This window comes from Gossypium arboreum, chromosome 3 (assembly GCF_025698485.1).
Source record: "Gossypium arboreum isolate Shixiya-1 chromosome 3, ASM2569848v2, whole genome shotgun sequence".
NCBI lineage: Eukaryota > Viridiplantae > Streptophyta > Magnoliopsida > Malvales > Malvaceae > Gossypium > Gossypium arboreum.
The window spans coordinates 39,003,375-39,012,878 of NC_069072.1; positions in this window are offsets into that span (position 1 = coordinate 39,003,375).

A 9,504-nucleotide genomic window follows, 5' to 3' on the forward strand; every position below is an offset into this window, starting at 1 on the left:
AGATGGAAACAAAATGGAAAAAAAATTAGATAACGTCATCTATGACGTCACATAGGCTTACTTCGTTGACCAGTGCTTGACTGACGATAAACTCATGTTTACCGTTAAAATTGGGTTAATTTCTGAAAAAAATCATAACGTTGAGAGTGTCAATAAAAAAAAAGGTTAATGGCACAAAACCAAAAACCCCTAAACGTTGAGGGTATTTTATGCAATTATGCCTTAAAATTATGTTATCCTATACAACCAACCTTGATTGAAACTTGCAACAATTTGATGTAACAAACACATTCCTTCATAAAGACTTAAAAGAGGATATGTATATAGAAAATCCTTTCGTATTTGATGATGAAAAAACACAAGGGAAAATGTACAAGTTGAAGGCGACATTTTATGGGTGTTAATAGTCTTCTAGTGTTACAGGATTAGAACTTTAGTCTGACAAACCGCATGGCTTTACCAAACATTGGCTTTAATATCAACTGTCACAGGGCTAGAACTTTAATTTGGCAAGCCACATGGCCTTAGAAGATCCTTTGCTTCAAATTCACCTAAGTTAGACTTACTCTCGAAAAGACAAGAATTCACAAAGGAAATTCTCTAAGGCACCGAAGTATAGTGAAAACAAACTCTCGAGTGAAGAAGCAAAAAGCCATAAGTAAACTAAACACACCAATTGTTTAAGGAAATGCTCTTAAAGTGTTTCTGTCACTTTAAAGAATTACAACTAAGTGATTACAAATAAGGGAGATGTCTCTATTTATAGTCGAGCTCCCCAAATCCAACAGTACAATTTAAATTATATCGACGGTTGATATTAAAATCTATCTACAATATGAGAGTCTTAAGGGATTTAAATACGATACAATATTATCCCTTAAATTACAAAATATTTACCATGATAACTTTAGTTTTACTGGAGTGCTTAACCAGGTCACTAAGGTTTCAAGTTGTAATGCCCCGATTTTTGAGCCTAAAAGTATTAGGCCTTAAGTCTGGGTTCGGGTAGAAGACGGCCCGAATAATTTGAATGTTATCATTATTATTATTATTATTATTATTATTATTATTATTATTATTATTTCGTATGTTTAGTGCAGTAATTAAATAAATTACGAAGGGTTTATGGTGTGGGAAAAAGGTCTAGTGCTCGGCTCATAGCTTTAGCAAAATTTTTAAATTTTGCCTCTTAAGGGAATCTGGACAGTAGGCCTTATTAATAATTTGGGTAATTTGGGTCTGAGTATGTTGGTGGGCCTTTAAAAGGCCCAAGAGTAAATTTAATTCGAAGGCAATTCCTGAATTTTAATTTTGGAGAAAGAGGGTTCTGGCGATATGGGCTTTTAAAATTGAGGTGGTAAAATAGGACACAAAAAGATCTGTGGTAAAGTGGCATGTGGAACCACCTAGGTGTTTGGGGAGTGGCGTGTGGATGTTCAGGGAGAGCCAGAGTTCAATTCACAAGGTAAGCGTGTTGTTACTTTTATTTTTTTGTGTGCATGTGTCGGGCATGTGATAGAGCTTAAGTGAAAATTCGGCTAGGGCTTTAGGAAGGTTGGGCTGTGGGTTTGAATGGCCATTAGGGCAAGCTTTATTTTCTTTTTGTTTTGCCGAATTAAGGTTAGCCACCTAGAGCCTTCTCTTCCACTCTATTCTCTTCTCAATATCGTAAAAAGCCGAAAAACGCAAAGTTAGATCTTCTGAGTGTCGAATTCTTCCTTCTCTTCTCCTCTCTTCTTCTATTTTCTTTTTTTCCTTCTTTTCTTCTCTGGCCGAAACATTCTTACCATTCTACTCATCTCCTCTTTCATTCCCATTCTTTTCTAAACCTCTATAGCCGATTGTCATAAAAGCTAAAATCCCGAAAGTTATTTATTGTGCCGATTTCTTCTAGCCAAAATCCTCCTATTTTTTTCATCTCTTTTGGCCGATTTTCATAACCACTGTAAAAACCACCATACCGAATCATCTTCCTCTTCACAGTTTCAAAAGCCGAAAACATTATAGTTTTTAGGGACATATAGCCGAATCTTTAGATCTCTAAGATTCGATTTCTGCTAGTGTTTAAGGGCTAGATCTGCATCAGATCTGAGTAGAAACTGAAGTGGAATCGTTTTGGTTGAAAGAACCTGTGGTACGTACTCAGATCTATTCTTTATTTCGGATTTTAGAAAAGCCAAAACCCCTATACGCATAGGGTGGCTATCGACTAAGACTAAAGGGTTATTGGTTTTGTTTATTGTTCTGTTATGTATTTAGTGTGGATTTAAGGTCAAGCAATCAAGGAGCATAGAGGGTTGACACAGTTGGAGCATCTAGATCTGGTAGTTGGAGATCGATAAAGGTAAGGGTTAAAGATATGGACTATGGCCGAATATGGTAAGGGTTTGATGTGTTAAGTTGTTATCGAGTTTTAATCTAATATTATAATAACCGATTGTAGGCTGCTCGTGTGTGGAACTCGTCAACGTTTCGTCGTAAAACAGGTGTGTAAACGACACCCACTAGTAGACTAGATCAGCAAAAGCCGAAATGCCGAAAAGCCGGCATTTCGAGAACTTGCGAGTGTGCGAATGCTCGTGGGATTGTTTGTATTGATAATTTTGGTAACTTCAACGGTAAGATTGCAAAGTGAGCAATTTCGTGCACCTCGATGAATTTGGGCTTCGATGGGCCGAAATTTGGTAATGGGCTGATAGGCTCATTTCGGTAAAAATGTTCGATAAGTATTCTGAAGACACGTTAATAACTGTAATGAGCATGAAACCTTAAAAATACTGATAAAATTACTAAAATACCTCTGTAAGGTAGAATTACCGTAATACCCTTAAAGGGGTAAGTTTACGATTACGCCCCTTGAGGGTAAACTGTTCTTATGCTATAATCTGACTGTCTTTCTGAAGCATGCCTTATTAATTATATATATTCTGCATACATGTCATACTGCATGAGGTTGGGTTTTGTTATGGAGGAAGAACCCGTCCTGGTGGTTGTGTCACATATTCTGATATAAGCAGCTTTGCTGCGAAATATAGTTAGTGCCGCAACCGGTGCTAACACTGTAAGTGTAGGGATGGCGTGGGTGATTATTCCCCACAAGAAGTGTAGGGATGGACGGAGGCAAGTGCAGGGTTGAATGGAGTTATCATGCATTAATCATATGAGACTATATTGAAATGGGCCCAACTGTGTTAATATGCGCAAGGCCCAATATATCTCGACTTGTAATAGGGCTACAGCCCAGATTGATACTGACATGGGCTAGACCCAGTATACTCTGATACCGTAAGGGGCTATGACCCAGATTAATATTGATATGGGCTAAGGCCCAGTTAACTCTGATTTCTGAATAGGGCTTAGGCCTAGGAAGCTTGAACTGATTTAGGCTCTGGTTGGGATACTTTACACACTGAGTTTTCCAAACTTACCCCATCTTTCCCATCTTTGTAGGTGAGCCTTAGATCGGTGGACTTGGAGCTGAAGGGATTCAGAGTGGCCATGTGGACTGTTTAAAATAAGTGTTTATACCATCACTTTTATTTTAGATTATTTCTTTTATGTTTCGGGTTTTTAAATTGTAATAAGGCCGCTTTAATTATTTTTAATTGTTTTCAGTGTGTTTTGTTAGCTTAGATATGATATTGTTTCAATTGTTTGAAATTGAATAGCTCTAGGGCGCGTTTTTAAAAGAAATTACCTGATTTCAAAATATTGTGAAACAAGACAAAGCTTCCGTAATGAAAACATTTTCAAAAATTAATAAGTGTTTTCAAAGGCTTAAAATGAAATGGTTTTTCCTGAACAATCATTCAGTTAAAGTTTGGCAATGGTTGTGTGCATGTCTAAGAGTGGATCCGTGGAGAGCTTGGTACTTAAGCAGTCTAATAGACTCACCTCCTCTTTTTCCGGCATCCTACCTGGTGCACAACTTCCATTCACTTAAATCTATAACGAAAATACCCTTTAAATCACTAAGAAAGATTTTAGATAAGACATGACCTATACAGTAACACTTCAATGTGACACACCGGATTCGGCCGTAACGTCTGGGCCGAGTTTGGGGTGTTACACAAGTAGGTGAGTTTCTCCATTTGTTCTGCGAATTGGACCAATTCATGTTAGTCAAATAAGACCCATTAATTAATTGACATCCATGAGACGTTTTGTAAGCATTTTCATAGATTTTTATCAACGACTTGTGACGCTTGAGCATGGTTTGACAGATTCATAAAAGCCATGGTCTCTATTTATTATCAATAGAATGTTGATCATACTCTTTTCATAAAACATCATAAGGGTAAGATCACTCTTCTTTTAGTATATGTTGATGACATAGTAACATAGAATAAGACAAAAAAGAGATGACATAATATCTTGATCATACTCTCTTCATAAAGCATCACAAGGGTAAGAACCCTTTTTCCTTTTCACGATTTTGATTAAAAGCTATCAAATCTTGTATCTGCAACAATAATTGTTTCAATATCTTATTGCCCAACTTGCTGATACTTTTAGCCATCCTAGATTCTTTTTCCAGTTTTGCATTAAATTCCTCTTTAAATTTAGGATCGCCTACGGTGTGTGGCTCAAAGGCCAAATTGTTGTAGTCTTGAGTTATGGATTGAGTCACTAGACGATTTGTAGGAAAATTGTTTAACTTATCAAAGCTTTTCCCCTTCTTGTAGTTTCTTTCTGTTGAGAATCTTTGATTTGTTTGATAGCATCAAATAGTTAATCTTTAAGGATTATAACTGATTTTTAGATATTCTGATTAGAGATATTCTTTTCTTAAATGATTAAATGCTTCATGTATATATATCTGTACATATTTATGAAAAATATATAGTTTTTTTAGTGAGTTTTTCCTCAATATATTAGAGTATTCATCTCTAATTTGATCATGTTATCAGATTTTTTTCTTTTTTTGGGATAAATTTTGTTTTTCAAGTTTTGTTCCAAAAATCCTAGAAACACTAAATTGATACTTTCCACCCTAGCTTTTTTTCTCTCTCACCGCCCCTATCATTGGAGTCTGAATCCAATTGTCGATGAAACCTCAGAGTTTAGTGACCAAAAGACTTGTGCATGGGCATCACGTGCCGTCACAAGGTTCTACTTCTTTGTTTCATGCATCGCGCGTGGCTTTCACCTGCTACCGTCGTTTTTTCCGATATCGTTGAAGTGCTCCCTACTCACTTCCGATCATTCTCTTTTAATTGGTGGTGTATTTTAGCTAAGTTTTTTTTTGTGTTATTTTAGTGGTCTTTGTTATAATTTTTCCAAGCAAAATTTTGGGGTATTAATTGTTTTTCAAACATTATGTCGAAAGATGTGAAACTCGTGATTTCAACTAATAATCCCTCATTCCAAGTTAGTCCTGTGAAGCTTGTTTGGTCGAGGTCCTGCTTGTTGTTTATCAAGGCTCATGGATTGCAGAGATACATCGCCAATACCACGTCAAAACCTGATCTCACTAATTCAACTTTTAGTCAATGGGATTCGGCGAACTCTCTTGTTATGACATGACTTATCAACTCTATGTAACTTTATATTTTCAAAACTTATTTGCTATTTGCTACTGCTAAAAAGATTTGGAACGTTGCTACAATCACCTACTCTTGTGTTGGGAATGGTGTGCAAATTTTTGAGATTTGTAATAAAGTCTATGGTACAAAATAGGGGGAGCTACCGATTTCTTAATATTTTTTTGAATTAAGTGGCTTGTAGTAGGAACTTGATTGTTATTAAGATTTTCAGGCGACTTGTACTAATGGTGCAGGAAATTTTAGAAGATGATGGAGAATGAGTGAGTTTTTGATTTTTTGGCGGGGTTAAATACTGAGTATGACCAGATTCGAGTTCAAGTTATTAGCAAAACTCCGTTCTCTTCTTTTCATGAGGTATACTCTTATGTTCAACAGGGGGAGAGTCGACGTGTTGTTATGCTCTATAATCCACATATTGAAAAATTTGGCCTTATTACTAACCAAGATGGTCCATTGGATGGTAAGTCTGACAAGGATCACTTGACGTGTGACTACTGTGATAAGCCTCGACAGGCTAAAGATTCGTGCTAGAAGTTACACGGTCGCCCCGCTTGAAGTTGTGGTAGAAAGCGAGGAGGTAATTCTCGGTCCCAGGCAAATTTGACTCTACGACAACAAAGGACAAGTCCAATTTTACTAGGAGTTTTACATCAGACGAGATTCAACATCTCCGACGTCTTTTGTCTCAATTAGGCTCTACCTTAGGTGCTAAGTCTAATCATGCGAAATCAGGTACTGTTTTAAATTCTCTATCTACTTCTAAATCTTGGATTACTGATTCCGGTGCAATAGACATATGACAGGGTCAAACAAAAGCTTATTTAACTATACTACTTGTCCATCTAAAGATAGCGTGCGAATAGCCAATAGCTCCCTTACCTCCATTTTTGGAACATGTTTTGTTGTTTGTACTCCTAATATCATTTTATTTTGTCATTTATGTCCCTAAATTTCTAGTGACCATTTTATTTGTTAGTGTTATCACTAAAGTCTTAAATTATAAACTTGAATTCTTTCCCGACCGTTATGTCTTTCAATACCTCCAGATAGAGAAGACGATTGGCAGTGGTAAATTGTGTGATAACTTAGATCTTTTGGATCGATCGTCTAGTATGTCTCAAGCCTTATTTGGAGAGAATAAAAATGTCAACCAGGAGATAATTTAGTGGCATAGGTGGTTAGGACATCCATCATTTACTGTTATTACCAAGATATTTCCTAATTTGTTTTCAAGAACTCAGTTGGATTCTTTAGTTTGTGATACATGTGAATTTGCTAACCATACAAGAAACATTATCTTTTACGTAATAATAGTATTGTTCCTTTCGAGATTATTCATTTTGATGTTTGGGGCCGTACTCGCCTTACTTCGTTATCTAATAATCGTTGGATTGTTACATTTATTGGCTGCTTCACTTGGATTTTTTTTATTAAAGTCCAAAAGTGATATTTTTTTTTGTATTTCCGTTCTTTCCATAAATTGGTTACTATTCAATTTGATGCTAAGGTTAAGATTTTGCAAACTGATAATAAAACTGAGTATAACTTTAATGATTATTTAAAATCACAATGGATTCTACATTAGACCAGTTATCCCAGTACAAGTGCTTAAAATGGTGTTGCCGAAAGAAAAGATCGACATCTTTTATTGTTGCTAGATCACTTATGTTTACTATGAACCTCCCAAAGCCTTATAGGGGGATGCGATTTTGCTTGCTATTTATCTCATTAATCAGATGTCTCTTCGAGTTATTGATTTTAAAATTCCCATAGAGATATTACAAGAAAGACAGATTACCTGGTTTCACCGAAGGTATTTGATTGTGTTTGTTTTGTCCATTTTTGACATGGGAGCAAATTGGATCCCCGAGTAGTCAAATGGGCTTTCATTTAATACTCTCCCACATAGAAGGGTTACAAATGTTATCATCCGTCATCTAGAAAGTATTATGTAAGTATGGATGTAACATTTTGTTAGGATGAACTCAAATTTTCTTCATCACAACCATCTCTTCAGGGTGAGATTATTGAAAATGAAGAGATGACACATTGCTCTGTTACTCTTCTTAGAGAGAATTTAGTTTCAGAAGAGACTTTAATTCAAGAGAAGACTAGTGGACGGTTGTTTGATAGGCCTAATTTAGGACATACACTAGAAAAGGCAAGAAAGAAGATGCCATCATACAACCTGCTCTATGCCCTGACTCTTCACTATCAGGTGAGTCTTCTTTACTTGAATTTGGTACTGATTTAAGATTAGCAATAGCCCAACAAAAAGGTGTTAGAAATTGTACTTTACATCCTATCTCTAACTGTCTTTTATGATTCTTTATCCTCATCCCATAGGGTTTTTACTTTATCCTTGTTTTCTATATCAATTCTACAGGATTAAAAAGAAGGTATCACTGATCCAAGATGAAAGAAGGCTATGATTGAAGAAATGCGAGCTTTAGCAAAAAATGAGACTTGGGAACTGGTTAATCCTCCTGAGGGGCAGAAAACGGTTGGCTGCAAATGGGTGTTTACTATCAAGTATAAGGCTGATGGTTCAATTGAAAAACTCAAAGCCAGATTAGTAGTGCAAGAATTCACTCATACGAATAGAGTGGATTATAAAGAAACATTTGCTCCAGTTCCTAAATTGAAAACGATTAGGATCCTTTTATCATGTGCAACAAATTTCGACTGAGACTTACAACAGTTTGATGTAAAGAATGACTTTACATGGAAACCTGGAAGAAGAAGTGTATATGAAAATTCCTCTAGGATTCGAGGATAAATATAATCAAAATAAATGTACAGATTGAAAAAGACCCTATATATACTAATATAATCTCTTAAAGCCTAGTTTGAAAGATTTAGTAAGGTCGTGGTGTTGTTTGACAATCGGCAAAGTAATGTTGATCATACTCTCTTTAAAAAACATCACAAGGGTAAGATTACTCTCCTTATAGGGAAGAAATGATCCGGCTTAAGAAACAATTGGCTCGAGAATTCAAAATCAAAGACTTGGGGAAGTTACAATATTTCATTGGAATAGAAGTGGCTAGATTGAAAGAGAGAATCTTTATTTCCCAAAGAAAGTATGTCTAAGATCTTTTGACAAAGACTGACATGTTGGGTTGTAAACCAACAAAATCACCTATTAAGAATAATCAAAGACTCGTTAGACGATTGATTTATCTCGTTTATACTCGACCTGATATAGCCTATGCAGTTAGTTTGGTAAGTCAATTTATGAATGATCCTTACAAAGCCTATATATAGGCAGTATTGTGAATTTTGTGCTATTCGAAGTCTACACTGGGCAAATGTATTCTCTTCTCCAAAAATAGTCATCTCAAGATAGAAGTGCTTACAAATGTAAATTGGGTTGGCTCTCTTGATGACAGAAGGTCCACAATGGGTTATTGTATTCTTGTGGGAGGAAACTTAGTCACTTGGAGGAGCAAGAAACAAAGTGTTGTTGCTTGATCAAGTGCAAAGGCTAAATATAATGCCATGACTGAAGGTGTCTATGAGCTATTATGGCTGCAAAAGGTATTGGAAGAGCTAAAGTTGTTGAATGGAAATGGATCGACCTTGTACTATAACAATAAAGTGGTCATCAGCATAGCTCAAAATCCAATGCAACACGAATCTTCTTTGCAAGTAGGACGTGTGAGACATTTATGCACCAACTTGAGGGGGAGTGTTGAGAATCTTTGATTTGTTTGACAGCATTGAATAGTTGATTCTTAGAGATTCCGATTAGAGATATTCTTTCCTTACATGATTCAATGCTTCATGTATATATATCTATACATATTTCTGAGAAATATATAATTTGTTGAGTGAGTTTTTCCTAAAGATATTAGAGTATTCATCTCTAATTTCATCACTCCCATATGAATCCCCTATGATGAATGGGTGGAACTCTTCAAAGGGAATCCTTACCTTAGACTTATTAGAAACAGTC